The sequence below is a fragment of the Podarcis cretensis genome (genome assembly GCF_951804945.1).
Source record: "Podarcis cretensis genome assembly, chromosome: 2".
Taxonomy (NCBI): Eukaryota; Metazoa; Chordata; class Lepidosauria; order Squamata; family Lacertidae; genus Podarcis; species Podarcis cretensis.
Window position 1 is genome coordinate 53,804,679 of NC_137171.1, and position 16,956 is coordinate 53,821,634.

The 16,956-nt window shown below is 41.2% G+C and overlaps 1 protein-coding gene across 2 annotated transcripts in view; it reads left to right on the plus strand.

Annotated features, from left to right (window-relative positions):
- DPYSL3 (dihydropyrimidinase like 3) overlaps window positions 1-16,956 on the plus strand; it is a 61,008-nt gene that overhangs the window by 1,445 nt on the left and 42,607 nt on the right. The gene's annotated exons all lie outside the window — the stretch shown is intronic.

The window sequence follows — 16,956 nt, forward strand, 5'->3', positions numbered from 1 at the left end:
TCAAGTAAGCCAATCAGGAGAGAATGCGGTCAACTTATGCCAGGATTGGTTACTTTAAAGTCAGTCCTCCCCATTTTCTTCATAAAAAGGATGAACTTGGAACTTAATTTAAATGGCTTGACTTTCAAAAGTTTGACCTTATAAGGAGCAGCTGAATAAAACAGGAACACCTTAAATATTGCATCATAGAAGTAAGAGCTCTTTTGTTAGAGGTTACATGCACCCTTTTAGGTTTTAAAAGTGGCCTAAGCATTCTTTTTTTAGGGACGCGGGTGGTGCTGTGGGTTAAACCACAGAGCCTAGGACTTGCCAATCAGAAGGTCGGCGGTTCAAATCCCCGCAACAGGGCGAGCTCCCATTGCTCAGTCCCTGCTCCTGCCAACCTAGCAGTTTGAAAGCACGTCAAAGTGCAAGTAGATAAATAGGTACCGTTCTGGCAGGAAGGTAAACGGCGTTTCCGTGCGCTGCTCTGGTTCGCCAGAAGCGGCTTAGTCATGCTGGCCACATGACCCGGAAGCTGTACGCCGGCTCCCTCGGCCAATAAAGCAAGATGAGCGCCGCAACCCCAGAGTTGGCCACGACTGGACCTAATGGTCAGGAGTTCCTTTACCTTTAAGCATTCTTTTGGGATCCAAGAATTTCCAAGTTATTTATAAATAGCCTTTATATTCCGTTGGTCTTACCTACTGCAAAACAGGAAAAATACCTGAGAACTACTAAAAATAAGTGTTCTGTCTTCTAACCCCATCCCAGTTATATTTCAGGAAATCTTCTCTAAGCTGACACCAACAAAAGTTGGTACCTGAAATCAGGGGTGCGTTTTTCTAATTTTGGTCAGTATGTTTCCTTGAGCTCATGTTTTGTTTGTAGCCTTGGCTAGAATACAGGTGACTGGTGAGTGATACCTACTCCTTTAAGGCTATGTACACATTAGTGGCTTAAAATGCAGCAAGGTTGTAGTCCCCATCCTCCCTGCTGTGTTTTAAGTCACATTTGCCAAGTTGCTGTGCACACCAGAGAGGGGGCAAGGATGTCTTCACCTAATGCACATTACCTGTTTGTTTTCCTCAAGCCTACAACCCACTTAAGGGACGCGGGTGGCGCTGCGGGTAAAACCTCAGCGCCTAGGTCTTGCCGATTGCATGGTCGGCGGTTCAAATCCCCACGGCGGGGTGCGCTCCCGTCGTTCGGTCCCAGCGCCTGCCAACCTAGCAGTTCGAAAGCACCCCCGGGTGCAAGTAGATAAATAGGGACCACTTACCAGCTGGAAGGTAAACGGCGTTCTGTGTGCTGCGCTGGCCTGCCAGATGCAGCTTGTCACGCTGGCCACGTGACCCAGAAGTGTCTACGGACAGCGCTGGCTCCCGGCTTCTAGAGTGAGATGAGCGCACAACCCTAGAGTCTGTCAAGACTGGCCCGTAAAGGCAGGGGTACCTTTACCTTTACCTTACAACCCACTCACCCTGAGCTTCTGCTCATGGAGCTGTCATCTGTGCATGTAAATATACATACTTCACCTTAATTTTGAAATGATTGTGGATTACGTTTTCAAATCAGATGAAAGCTGATTTGAGGGAAAATGCATCAAATAGCAGTGTTTCTCAAGAAACTACATATGGATTGTGGCTGATGTCATGTGGACATGGCTTCAAATGCCAGTAGTGGAAGTGCACTGGAGTCAGAGTTAAGTGCTAAGTGTACATAGCTGGTGTTACTGATAGATGCTTCATACATGATAATTTCCATACGGACCTAACAAGTGTGGCAATGAAACTGTTATGTATGAGGTAGAGCTTAAGTTTTGCTGCAAGAACATGAATCAAGAATATAATGCCAATATTATTTACGCAATGTATATATTTGACACAAATAAGGTTTTTCTGATAAGTCTTAAGTGATGGTTTACATTGTTAGTTACTCCATGCAGGAGAAAGCCACCATGCATTAACTAGTTGTGAGTTCTAAAGAGGATGGAACTGTGCCAGATACGGGCATAAGTATTGGTTGGAAATTCTCCTGTCCATTTCTAGGTCAGTGTGGGCTGCTTGAGTGAAGTCAGCTGGAGCTGAAATCATCCATAGAATGAATTCCTATTTCATATGATTCAGTAAGGTTGCTGCTTTGCTAAGGGGCTGCCTTAACAGAATAAGGCTAATTTCACACTGAACTTCAGTTCATCCAGCTGTAGATGAGCGCCGGATCCTTGAGACTGGGACAACAGATCCTTTGTCACATGTAAGAGCTGGCACCCCTTTAACCGTCTAAGCCAAATAAAACTGATTTGAAGATTAAGTTCTTAAGCAATGAATAGGTTATAAACGAACTGCTGATAAATGCTTATAATGGTATGATAACTTCTTTTTCTCTGATTCTGCCTAGATCTGTATTGATCTAGGGTTGTTAGTTCAGGTATTCCTGATCTGAAACTTTGGAAGAGAGCTGTGCTGGATTTTTAGCTGTGGTAGGTTTTTCTTCAAAAAGGTGCAAAGAACATTGATTTATTAGTACTGTGCTGCCTTTCAAACAGCTTTTGCTAAATATTTGCCAAAAGAGTCTGCCATGACACAGACTTTCAGCTACCAACTTTCGATCCAATTCCTATCTTACTATTTAGTCTTGTTTATTCCACCATTCTTCCAAGGAGCTCCTGGGAGAGTACATGGTATTCTCCCCCTTACTATTTTTTCTTGCAACAACCCTGTGAGGTCAGTTAGGCTGAAATATAGTGACTGTCACCCATTGGGGATTTGAACCCAGGCCTCCCAGATCCTGCACTTAAGCCACTGCAACACACTGTTTCTCTTAGGATCGAGACAGCATTATCACACAATTTTTTTTCTTTACTAAACAAATAAGATGTGTGGTGATCCTGGCTGGGGCTGGAACGTGAGGGAACTTCAACCATTTGTCCCCACCACTGTTCCAATCTGGATTGAGTGGGGGAGAGTTGCAGTTGTTATTTTCTCCTAGAACATTGGCAGTCTCTGGGCTGTGTGTGTGTGCAATCCAGATCAGGACTGTGTTGAGGACAAATGGTTGGAGCCCCCTCACCCACCTTTGGTCCAGAATAGGATTGGGGATTCCTGCAGCTGCTATTGAGTTAATAAAACTAGTATGCAAGGGCCAGTCATGTGTTAACATACTATCTTTGTTCCTTTGTGCATTACAATTTACATTAGTGCATAGGCTGAACCTCAGCCCTTGAACACCCTGGAAGCTCTATTGCCCCACTAGGAAAAATGTTAGAATGTACAACACTCATTTATTTGGGAAGCCTATATCCTGCCTTTCCTCTAAAATAATCCCCAAGGTAGTTTAGAGAAAGAAAATTCAACACCACAAGTATAGTAAACCATGTTCAAAACATTAAAAACAGCAGACAAAAACAGTTACAGGACTATAGCCAAATTTACCAATAGAAGAAATATCACTATCACCACATAAAAGACCCTCTCTCTGGTAACTACCTCCACATCCTCTAAAGGCAAGTTTGTGAACACTCACAAATATCAATGTTTTTTTTCCAAAACAAAGTTGATATGAGTAGTAATTTCTTATAAAAAAAAAAGACCACAGGACATGCCCACATTGTATGCCTCAAAGAGGGTTTTCAGTGTTATGTTGCCAACATCTTTCTGGACTAATCAACCCCTTCCTTATAAAGGTGCTGTGGAGTTCCATATACTCCAGACTTCCTTTTTTCATTGAATCAATCTCAATTTTAAATCTAAACAAGTACCGCATATTGATGCTATAGCAACTTTCCGTCGATTGGAAAACATCTAACTCTGTTCTGTTTGTCTCCAAGATCCTGAACATCAATTTTACAACATTTCTATAAACAAGTAATATGGGTTTAATCTTCAAACATCCATTTCCTCCAGGAGATGCTGAGGCTTTCAAAGCTGATGGTCCAAAAATAGACTAAAATGTGCTGTAGTTGAAGGTATTGCCATTCAGCACTAGTGAGTCAAGTGGTATGTAACCTGCAAAACTGAAAATGGCAAAAAAATCCATCTAATCCTGTTAAGTGGTCTAGCATGTAAATAAATATCACTTCAATCCACATCTACTATTTTATTATTTATTTACTTGTCTTTTGTTGTTATATTTTTAAATGACACTTGCCACACATGCACTTGTCATACATACCACACCCACAAACAGTAAACATACTTGCCAGGCATACATCTGTCTATTTAAGAATTCAGTTCATACCATTCCCCACTATTTCCAGTTATTTTCCACTGCAGTTACTGCTCACCTTCTTAAAGTTCCTGTTTTTCTCTGCTCTCTATTGCTGGCTGGCTGCAGAAGTGCTATTAGTGTAACAACTTGTAAGGGACAAAGTTCTTAAATAAATAAGCACAAGAAATCCACAAAACACCCAAGGAACACCTGAGCTATGGAGGGAGAAGACAGGTTGGTAAAAGGTTAAAAGGTGGGAGGGAGCTGCTGTTGCCACCATTAACATAACCCTGTACTGTATATGGGGCTGCCTGTCAAGGAAACTCAGAAGCTTCAATTGAAAGCCTCATTCCCATGTTGGTGGCAAATCATCCCAGAATGTATGGCATTTGAATAGCTATGTAGATACGTCAATTTATTTTTTGCTATGTTCTACGTCCACTGTTGGAGGCAAAATGCCTTTGAATACCAGTTGCTGAGTATCATAACTGGGGAGACCACCTTTGTACTCGGGTCTTGCTTGTGGACTTCCCCTACATCTCTAACTAGCCACTGTAAGAAAGGATGCTAGACTAGATGGGCCTTTGACTTAATCCAGCAGGGCTTTTCTTACATTCTTTGAGAATTCTTATGTCCAGCACTGATATAAATTAGATCTGTTCTAGAATGTCTGAGTAGACATATATAGGATTGCACAATAAGCAGAGCTAAAATATATGGCAAAACACTGTTTTGTGAGCTTTGGGAAGCATAAGGCAGAATGATTATTCTGTTAATGACATCTACTTCATCTACCTTAATCAGAAAAAAACCATTCTATTATGTTTTCCTTTATCCAAGAATTGGACAAGTCTTTGTCTCTTCATCATGTGGTCAAGACATTTTCTCTTTTCCTAGGTAATTCTGTGAAGGGCTTTTCCTTGACAGCTGGCTGTAATACAGTATTGTACTACGCAACACAGGATTTACTGCAATTGCAAATTACAACTTGGTTGCAGGATTAGGCACAGAGATGATCTGGTTTATGAGGGAAAATGCTCCTACTCTTCAGTGGAAGCCAATGGTCACTAAGTAAATCTTCCATCAAAATAAGAGTTTACTGAATAATCATTCATTTGCTGGTATCTATTGCAGCATTGTGTCATGGTTTCCATTGTCTATATAAAAATCAGAAGGTGTGAAATTAGTACATCTATTATTTATGTCTGACCTAAAAGAGGCCAGTTAAATTAAAAATATAAAGTGTTCGTACCATAAGTAACTTGTAGTAGTATATAGAAAGATGAACTGAAATTGCTATAATTTGCATGAATACAGATGCAGCTACATTATCAAGCAGTTTCAAGGCCCATTTAAAATGCTTTAGGTTTCTCATTTTATGGGGGGGAGATGTGTCTGGCTAACTTTTGTTTGCTAATTAGGAACTTATACTACTTCAGAGAAATCGGTGCATAGCACTTGTGTGGAAGCACAAGTGTGCCCTTGAAGAGAAGAAGAAAAGACTAGCTCTTAAATTGATTATTCTGAAGGGAAAGTTTCATTCCATATTCAAAACTGATTGTAAAACGATTTGATCACAGTTTACCTGTACTGAATATTTATGTGTGATATTGTGTAGTGTGTACTTTGACCTACAAATGCAGAGGAGACTGATTGGTGTTTGGAAATCCTCCATCCAATAAATGAAGAAACATCTCAGTAAGTGCTACATTACAGTGGTGACTACTATTAAATGCCTAGCTAAGTGGCTGTCCAGTTTGATGGGGTCGGATGAATGGAGAAACAAGCCAAGTCCTTCTTGCTTCTAATTTCATTTCTTGAAGCTAGTTGTCCAGGCCCAGGCCATACCTCTGTGGCTGTCTTTAGCTGCAGCAGCATCGGTGGCTAGCAGGCAGGCCTTCCAGCCACTCCTTGTTTCTCCCAGCAGTTACTCGCTCAGAGTATTATTATTCTGGGATTAGTGCAGGTGGGAATGGAGGAAGACAAATGCTTGCAGTCTGTGGTACAGTTTGCTGTGACACTGATCTCCTTGACATGCTGCAGACCAGGTATAACTGGGAGCGAAGACAAAGGCCCTGTTCTCACATCATAGTAAGCTTACTGGGATAGTATGAATGAGCTTGCTAAAAGAGCAACTGGGATCTTCCTGGCAGCCAGCATATTTGTGCATTTGCACAAAGTCATGGTTTGGCTTTCATGCAAACATGGCCAAATTGATTCTCACTTAGTTGGAATCAGCTTTCCTCTTTTCTCTCAGCTGTGTCCTGCTCAACAATAGCTGGAAGAAGTGGTAGTAGTTCTCTGTATACTCCTATGGGAGACAGTTTTCCTCTTCTCTTTCCCTTTGTCTCTTAGTTTTTTGCAGGTATTGTTGTTGGCCTACCATTTTTCAGTCAAATATAAGGTATAAGAGCAGTGGTGGAGCTGATCCAGCTCTTTGCACAGCTGCATTGCATTTTCCCTCTTTCCCTTGCATGCCCTATTTTGCTGGTGAGTGTGGCTTAGTCAAAAATATTTTGTTGGCCAAATGTGGTGGCCTGGCTGACCTAACTAATCAGTGCAGGGGAGAGATCTTGGAGGAGTTAGTATTCCATAATTAGGGACATGATAATAATAATGATAATAATTTATTTGTACCCCGCCCATCTGGCTGGGTTTCCCCAGCCACTCTGGGCGGCTTCCATAAAAACCAAGATACACTAAAATATCACAGATTAAAAACTTCCCTGAACAGGGCTGCCTTAAGATGTCTTCTGAATGTCAGGTAGTTATTTATCGCTTTGACATCTGCTGGGAGGGCGTTCCACAGGGCAGGCGCCACTACCGAGAAGGCCCTCTGCCTGGTTCCCTGTAGCTTTGCTTCTCGCAATGAGGGAACCGCTAGAAGGCCCTCGGCGCTGGACCTCAGCGTCCGGGCAGAACGATGGGGGTGGAGACACTCCTTCAGGTATACTGGGCCGAGGCCGTTTAGGGCTTTAAAGGTCAACACCAACACTTTGAATTGTGCTCGGAAACGTACTGGGAGCCAATGTAGGTCTTTCAAGACCGGTGTTATGTGTTCTTGGCGGCCGCCCCCAGTCACCAGTCTAGCTGCCGCATTCTGGATTAGTTGTAGTTGTTGAGTCACCTTCAAAGGTAGCCCCACGTAGAGCGCATTGCAGTAGTCCAAGCAGGAGATAACTAGAGCATGTACCACTCTGGCGAGACAGTCCGCGGGCAGGTAGGGTCTCAGCCTGCGTACCAGGTGGAGTTGGTAGACAGCTGCCCTGGATACAGAATTGACCTGCGCCTCCAAAATGACTCCCAGGCTGCGCACCTGGTCATTCAGGGGCACAGTTACCCTATTCAGGACCAGGGAGTCCTCCACACCAGCCTGCCCCCTGTCCCCCAAAAACAGTACTTCTGTCTTGTCAGGATTCAACCTCAATCCATTAGCCGCCATCCATCCTCCAACCGCCTCCAGGCACTCACACAGGACCTTCACCGCCTTCACTGGTTCTGATTTGAAAGAGAGGTAGAGCTGGGTATCATCTGCATATTGATGGACACCCAGTCCAAACCCCCTGATGATCTCTCCCAGCGGCTTCATATAGATGTTAAAAAGCATGGGGGAGAGGATGGAACCCTGAGGCACCCCACAAGTGAGGGCCCAGGGGTCTGAACACTCATCCCCCACCACCACTTTCTGAACACGGCCCAGGAGGAAGGAGCGAAACCACTGTATAACAGTGCCCCCAGCTCCCAGCCCCTCTAGATGGTCCAGAAGGATGTTATGGTCGATTGTATCAAAGGCCGCTGAGAGATCCAGCAGAACTAGGAAACAACTCTCACCTTTGTCCCTAGCTCGCCGGAGATCATCAACCAGTACGACCAAGGCAGTTTCAGTCCCATGATGAGGCCTGAATCCCGATTGGAAGGGATCCAAATGGTCCGCATCCTCCAGGCGTGCCTGGAGTTCTTCAGCAACCACGCGCTCAATCACCTTGCCCAAGAATGGAAGATTTGAGACTGGGCGATAGTTGGCCATACTGGCCGGGTCTAAAGATGGTTTTTTAAGAAGCGGTTTAATGACCGCCTCTTTCAGCGGATCTGGGAATGTTCCCTCACAGAGGGAAGCATTCACCACCCCGCAGAGCCTATCGCCCAGTCCTTCCCGGCTTGCTTTTATTAGCCAGGATGGGCAAGGATCCAGGAGACAGGTGGTTGGTTTCACGCATCCAAGCAGCCTGTCCACATCCTCAGGGGGTAACGGATTGAAATTGATTCCATGCAACTTGACCAGACAGAGCTCTAGCACTCTCCCGCCCCAGCCCTGCTCCCACTTGATAGGGTGTATATGCTCAGCACTTCATTGGATGCCATTTTTTCATATTTATATTCTAAAAAAAAATAACAGAAAACAGGCACGTGCCTTTGCAAACTGGAAATGTGCCCAAATAATTTTGTGCTCAGTGTATTGTTTAGAAGATACAGTTTAGAAGATATATAATAATGGCCCCAAAGCATGAGTGCAAAACAGTAATTGTCAGTTTCAATAGCACCTAGTTTAGAAGGTTAGTGATTGATTGATTGATTGATTGATTGATTGATTGATTGATACACACCTGCTCACTTGTGGAAGTGCTCTGTTGTTTAGCCACTGGCAGATATATTTTGCCTTGAAGAACAATAGACATGAGGGTGCCATTATTTTTATTTGTTTCGGATTGTTTTATTTGTTACTCCCATGGTGTAATTTCCTTTCGGGCTGCCAGCTTAAGTGCACATTTGTTATGTAATTGCTTTAAGAAACTTCCTGTATTTTCATGTAGCTGTTCACATACTGATCTGTGATTCTGCTTCAGCTGTGGACTTGGGATGGAATTTAGGAAGGCAAGCCAGATTTCTCTAGTACTGCTCATTATTATCAATAGAGCTCCTGTCTTTTAGCTGATATAGCATCTCTGTTAGAAAATGATAGATTTGAGGATGAATTGGGAAGCTCATCAGATGTAATTAGAAGAATTGTTATGATTGTGTTACTTTCAGGTCATTGTCTGAATGACTTGGAAATGTGATGTACTGTAGTGGGTTTCTTTCTTTTTTTTAGTTGGCTGTTGATGAACTGTCAACAAAAAAACTTTTCAGCCAACATGTAATGATCCAAAACTGGCACTGTTTTGGTTTTGATGGGAACAATGAAAACTTATTTTAAGAAACTTAACAATCTTGCAGACATTAGTTTCTTTCTTAACAGTGGCAAAGGCATGGTGAATTCTTCTGTATCATTAGAGTGTTGGAAAAGTCTAGTTTGGAATTCAGCCTTGTTAGAGAAACTAACACTACAGGTACCAAAGACACACATGTAGAGCAGTTTGAAGTCAATTCGAATGACATTGTTGCTTTTCTAAATGAAGGAAACAGTGGTTGGACACTTCCAGAAATGTATTGTTTGATGTGATATTTTGAGTTCACAGGTGTGGTACCTACAAGATTCTTTCTGTAAGAGAGGAATTGAAAAGAAAATACTGTCATGTTGGTTTGTATATGTTTTTTGTTTTATTGTATAAAGAATTTAATGTTAACAGGTGATTGCCACTTCTGCTCAGGATGAATATTATTATTGGTAATTATATATGACATACAGCTTCCAGAAATGCTGCATATGTGTTGATTATGAAGAATGCTTGTATAGTATCAGGATGCTTGCATATCTAAATCAGGCATGAGCTCTGAACCAAATATCCCAAACCTTTGGAGAATTATTGTATCCAGTCTTTACTAAATTTGTACTTGTTTGACAAACAATTGGAACCTACTTATTTGTATCAGGTTGGAAATGATTGGCTTTATAAGTCTTGTACTGTAAAGGAGTGGACTAAAATCTAGGCTTTGGGAGATTCAGAATAGCAGTGTGCCGCTTCAGCTCTGGGCCTTACATGATTTACTGATGGTGCTTTGCATTGTACTGAGTTTATGTTCAGCAAGATAATGGGAAATTTACAAATACAAATATTTGCAGTAATTGTGGTCACCTAGTGGAAGAACTGTATGCATTGCTATCAGAATAGTAGTAGTAGTAGTAAAAGCGAAATAAAGTCAGTATTGCTAACCAGAAAGATCTCACTTTGCCACCAAGTGTCCTATCCCTCCTTTCTGTAGCAGTAATCCAAATGATCAGTCCTCTTTCCTCAACTCTTTCTTCCATGGAGGAAGTAATGCCACATCTACCTCCTAAACGACATATAACTGACTCAGCCACCCAGTTCCTTAGCAGGCTATTATGCCTAGTAACAAAAAATGAGCTGTGCTATCCCACATTGAAGTAAATTTGAATCTAAATCTAGGCCTAGTCTGTGTTAGATGCTTTTTATACTTGAATTACTATCCTAGTAGACTCAGAATTGACTTTTCATAAAGAACAGTCACAGCATCTGAGTTGGAAATGATTAAGAATCCATATTCTTTTAATTAAATTCATTGGAAACATGTTGGTTTAAATTAAGGAGGAATGGAGGAAGAGTAAAATGTTCTTTTGTTGAAAGGGGGGGGGGGGGGAACCATTTAAGTTAAAGCATGATTTTTTTAAAAGTCCAGTGCTTTGGAAAACTTTCCGTTGCTGGGGTTGTTTGGCTATATAAATTAGAGGCTGAGGAGTAGGTGTAATATGTGCAGGAGATTCTAACATCTGTCTATTCCCATTGTGTGCGTTTAGTTAAAATTGTACAGGAAAATGTGCAAGGCAGAACAGAAATATATAGTACAGCTTTGAATGAAAAGCATCTGGACTGAAATCAGCAATGTGTTTTCAGGAAACCCAGTTACTGTCCATTTCAAATTTCCCAAATTCAGGGAGAGGTGCTTATGAGATCATAATTGGAAAAACAGATGTATTCAGAGGACCTTTCCTGATAGTGATTTTTTTGCAAAGTGAGCATTGATCATTTTGGCAACCATTTCTTTTTCCAATAGAGATTTTGTGAAGAATTCATTTTAAAAACAACAACAAATCCTCCTGAAGAAGTATGCATGTACACAGAAGCTTATATCCAGAACAAACTTGGTTGGTCTCTAAGGTGCTACTGGACAATTTTTTTATTTAAATCCTCCTTAGTTACTGGATTTTAAACTCTCTTTTAAAATCACACGCTGTACCCTGATTAAAGTACAAAAGAAAAACCAAAAAAGTCAACCTAAATATAAGTCTACAGAACATTCAAAAAGTTTCAAAATCAAGACATTAAAAAATATTCAAGCAACAGTTATCCCAAACACCCCTTACTAACAGTCACATTTAAGTCTTGAAGGTTAAAGTGTGCATACGTGTAATGGAACTGAACAGATAGCTGGAACTTTGACAGTTGCTTGCTGTTACTCCCAGAGAGAGGCAAGTGTCATGTCACTCTGTGTTTGCTGGAGGGTTTATTGGGAAGATACAGCACAGTATCATAAGCTATTAAAAATACATTTTTAAGCCCAGTATCTTGTCTCCATTAACCATCAGAGTGTTCTTGTGTCCAGGAGTCTGAGCTCACCAGATAGACCTAAACACTGGACTCCTTCTCATGATGGACAATGACACTTAATTAGATGATATAAACTAAGTATTGATACACTAATGGGGAGGCCTTTTATATTCTGCCTGTTATGCTGTTAGTAGGCTATCTACATAATGAGCTTTATTCTTGGAGAAAGGACTCTGATATTATAGCCTCGGTGGTCTCTCTTTCTTGCAAAGGTATGTTGCATTGATAATTGTGGACTAAAATATAAGCACTCTGTATATGTACATAAGGCCAAGCACCTATGAAAGTACAAGTGTTGCTAAAAATAAGAGATCTGTGTGCCATAGACAAGGCATGATGGGACAGATCCCCATCTAATATATAAATTGGATCAACTGGAGTATCTGTTAGTCATAGGCTAGCCTTATATACAGTAAAAAAAAATTGCTTTTACATCAGTTTCACACTGTTTTATATAAAACTATGGCTAGTGAAAACATTGATGTATACTAATATTTTAATATTTAGAGACAATATTAAATGCTTAAAAGCCTGGGTGATCAGCACCTGGGATATTTTCTCCTCTTCCATGTTTCAGAAGTAGATGCTCTTTAAGATAACTTTATATTTGGGGAATTATACAGCATTTTTCTTGGTGGTGCCCTTCAATATTCTGATTATTCAAAAACAAATATATGGTTTGTGTGAAAGTATTGTCACACACATGTAAAACTGGAAAGAACAGCAACATTGAGCCTATATCATGTTGGTGTTTTAGCAAATATTCATTCACCTCATTAATTGTCTAGGTAGTAAGGTAAATGACATGTATCTTAGATGATAGGTTATACTGTCAACATTCAGAAAAACACTGGTGAATATGATCAGTTTGGTGTATAGGATGTTCCTAATTCCCCAGTGAGATCTAGAACTTGAAAGCTTTGTGGTTCTGAACCTCTTGCAGCTTTTCCTGTGTACTTCAGGTAGAGAATTTAAAATATGTTCTTCTCCATGTAGAACCTGTGCTGAAATTTTTACAGTTTCTTTATGTGTTAGGTTTTATGCATTAGTACTATTATTTAAGTTGGCAAACACACCCCTTTGTGATATTTGTCTGGCTGCTTGTTTTGTGTCAGCCAATTTCTAGTGTTCTCATAGTGTATCACAGTCTTCCCCAATCTGGTGCCCTCCAGATGATTTGGACTACAACTCCCAGCAGCCCCAGCCAACCTACTTCTTACCCCATCACTGGTATGCACCATTTCAGTACAAATGTATCATTGTAATTTAGTGTTTTGTTGGAAGCCGCCCAGACTGGTTGGGGAAACCCAGCCAGATGGATGGGGTATAAATAATAAATTATTATTATTATTATTATTATTATTAGTCCTCAAGTAAGCAGGTGGCTTTGAGGAAATCACACAGCAACCACTGTATAGAACTCACCACTTACAACAGATTAAATTTGAAGCTGCCTGTATGTGGCAGACATCTTGCATGAAATGATCCTTCAAAACTACAAATACATCAGTTCAATCAACCAAAACATCTGGGAAGTACTGCATGTTGTACAGTCTCACTGTGTGTCTCAGTGCATCTCAAATTGCAGCTGTGATTGTGGGAATTCCTTGAGACTTTGACAAGCACACCATATACATGGTTATAGTGGGGAAAATAAATCGTGTGAATTTATCTTCAGAAGTCTTTCTGTATAAATGTGAATTAAAAGAGAGAACAGTTGCTATAGATGAATGAAAAAAATAAATTGTCAGAAACAAAAACAAATGTCCGATATGCTTTCCAGAAAGCAAGTTAAGGAAGCAGGAAAATGGCATTGCTTCATACATGTCCAACTGGAGCCTGGCTAAGGCAATGTGTGGTTCCATCCGTGACTTTCCCACCTCTCAAATGGGAAATTGCTATGATCCTTTTATACTGACAAGTTGGGAGGAGGAAGTTCTGAGCAGAAATCTCACCTCCCTCTTAACATTCTTAGTATTGTGTGTAACTAGGGGGGAGTGAAACAGGTGCTTTGGTTTTACAAACTTTCCTTTATTCTTCATTCTTGCCAGCAACTGAATTATTGCAGTGGGGAAGCTGGATACTGTTCACTGTATTGACCAGATGATAATTGCATTGGAGGTGGGAAGAGAAATATCTTGCAATGAACTTTCTCCTCTTTTCTAGGCTCAGTTTACAAAATCCTCAGATGCCCTGTCCCATTCAGGATAGCTCTCTGGCTCTAACTAGCAGATTCAGGATGTGGTGCTTTCTGTTCTTCCAGAAAGAAGAGGGTAATTTGGCAAAAGCATTAAAAAGCTATTTTCTCCTTCTGGCTTTCACAGCTTTTCCTTGTGGCACTCTCAACAGCCAGTGACGTGGGGTGTAAAATTTTCAGTGCTTTATATTTTTGTGGAAAAAATCCAGTTTCATAGCTTCATCAGCAACAATGGATGACTTCCAATAGCAAGTATTAGGGAAGCTTAGCCATTTCAAAGTTTATAGCTTGATATACTAAATACAGGTAAAATGAACATGCTAAATTAGATCACTCTCAAGGATATCAGAAAATGTTGCAGTGCAAACTGAAAATATTCCAATGCCAATTGCCTCAGTTCAGACTTTTCTGGAAATTCCACATCTCTGGCAACAGCCCACATGAGGAATTCGGCTACCTGCCTACTGCTCTGTAGCAACAGCAACACCTCCATACCTGCCTGAGTCTTAGAACATTGCCTACATGGTTTGTTTTATCGTTCTTTATAGCTGTTGAATTTACTTAGTTTTTGTTTATTGGAAGCTAAGGGTTCAGGCCTTCTTTTGGAGGTGTTGGTGGGAGGGAATGAACATGAGCATGAACTAGAAGTTGTTCAAAGTTCTGCCCCAAAATGAACTTAATTCTCCTTTAGATTACCTAGCAGTTATGGAAACTACTTCCAGGCAGGGCTCTTTTTTTTCCACCGGAACTCATTTTCAGCACCTCTCAGGAGGCATTAATGGTGAGTCCCTCTTTTTCTAGAAAAATAGCACAGCTCTCAGAGATGTTTGAACTGGTTCATTGAACTTCATTGAACTGAACTAGTTCATTCCAAACCCTGCTTATCATTGCAGATGTATTGCCCCCACAAACTAGGCTTTGAACTGTGCTTCTTCAAGGCAAACAACACTGTTACAATCAAAGTGTCACCTTTAAAAGCCTTCTTTTGTTTGAAAAGCTGCTTCAGGAAGGGACAGTTTAAGAGTTAGAAGCAGGGAGTAAAGTACTCCCTGCACCTATCTTAATGTTTCCAGAGAACAACAAAACAGTTGCCTGAGTATCATTACTGATCAAGAGCTTCATTAACTACAAAACCCAACATTTGGGATCCCCTCCAAATCTTTCATAGGATTTTGTAGTCATTTTGTAGCTCTGCCCAAGCCAGTACTGTATTAGCACCCCAGAGTCTTTGGGCTATATTAAGACAAGGTGTTTTAGATCCATTATGAAATTTGGACAACAGTGCATTGTAGGAAGATGGGGGATAACGTCAACCCTTTTCCTGCATAAATTTCCCATTGTAAGTGCTCCCTAGCTGCCCCATAATAGGTGCTTGGGTGAAGGCATTTACGCCAGAAAACAGTGCACTATGGAAGGGTTCTACCTTCCCATCCCCACAGCACTAAGGTCTTGATTAATTCAGAGGGAGTTGTTGCTTTAAAAAAATGAAAAGTTTTGGAGGACCAATCATGGATCTCAAACATATATAATTTGGCCCACTGCTGCAGAAATTGGGTGAGGCATATATCATATCATATCATGCACATCAGGAAGTCATCAATGGTGTAAAGCTGATGCAGAGTATGCATACTGTTTCCAGTGTGATTTTTGGCAGAAGCAGCAAGACTTAAGCACTTTTCTTTAAAAAAGAAAGAAGAAAAGAAAGAGTCTTTACAAGGGTAAAAAAGAGATATGAAACAGGCCCAGAAAGGAATGCTGGCAGCACATCCCATACAGGATGAATGTAGGGAAAACCATCAAGTGGAACAACTTCTAGCCTAGACTTGGCATGGAAGTTGATGTCTTGTGCAGTGAATCTGAGAAGTAAAAGCTTTTTCAAAAATGTCATTAAAAATGAATGTTTAAAAGAATAGAAAATGTGACTTGGCAACAAAGAAAGCAGAACCTCCCCTCACTTCCCAGAACATACATGCAGCCTGCATGGTGTAGTGTGATGTAATGGTTAGTGTAAGACTAGGACCTGGAAGACAAGGGTTCAAATCCACACTCAGCCATGAAACTCATTGGATGACCTTGGACGAGTCTTGGCCTAATCTTCACAGGGTTGTGAAGTAGATTAAATGAAGCAGGAGAACCCTGTACACTACCATAAGCTCCTTGGAGCAATGGCAGGATATAAATGTACAAAATAAATAAATAATAAATAAATATTTTTTTTTCTAAAATGCCATTAAATCACTTTCTTCAAAGAAGCTTTTAGTTGTGTTGCTACAGGGGAAAAATTGAACTTCATTGAGAATACTGGGTATTGCAGTATAGTTAAATAGTGCAGAAAGTAATGGTATGAAGATATGTCAAACTTTTGTCAGCTGACAAATATTCATTATGTGGCAGCATTCATCTTGTAGTTGCAGAGGCAAATCAATAAATGTTTCAGAGGCCCAAGAGGGATGGGTGGTGTGTGGTTGGTTGTTTTTTTTAAGGGATCTGTATTTAAACTACACTACCCATTATCCAGGATGCAGGTGGCGCAGAGCCTAGGACTTGCCGATCAGAAGGTCGGCAGTTCGAATCCCCGCGACGGGGTGAGCTCCTGTTGCTTGGTCCCTGCTCCTGTCAACCTAGCAGTTTGAAAGCACATCAGAGTGCAAGTAAATAAATAGGTACCTCTCTGACGGGAAGGTAAACGGCATTTCCGTGCCCTGCTCTGGTTCGCCAGAAGCGGCTTAGTCATGCTGGCCACATGTACGCTGTACGCCGGCTCCCTCGGCCAATAAAGCGAGATGAGTGCTGCAACCCCAGAGTCAGTCACGACTGGACCTAATGGTCAGGGGTCCCCTTTACCTTTATGTGTACCTGTTGTACTATTACAAACATTTCGCTTGACAAATGGAGCAATTCTGCCCCTCCCTTTCTGGATATTCTCCCAACACCAGCAGCCCTACCAAGGGTAGGGGGAGCAGGGAAGCAAGGGGAAACTCCCATTGTGTAAGTGCTTGCATGGGGCTTCTGCTGATGGGGTTTGTTAAGTGAATCCTGATCATGAAGTTTTATCTAAAAGATACA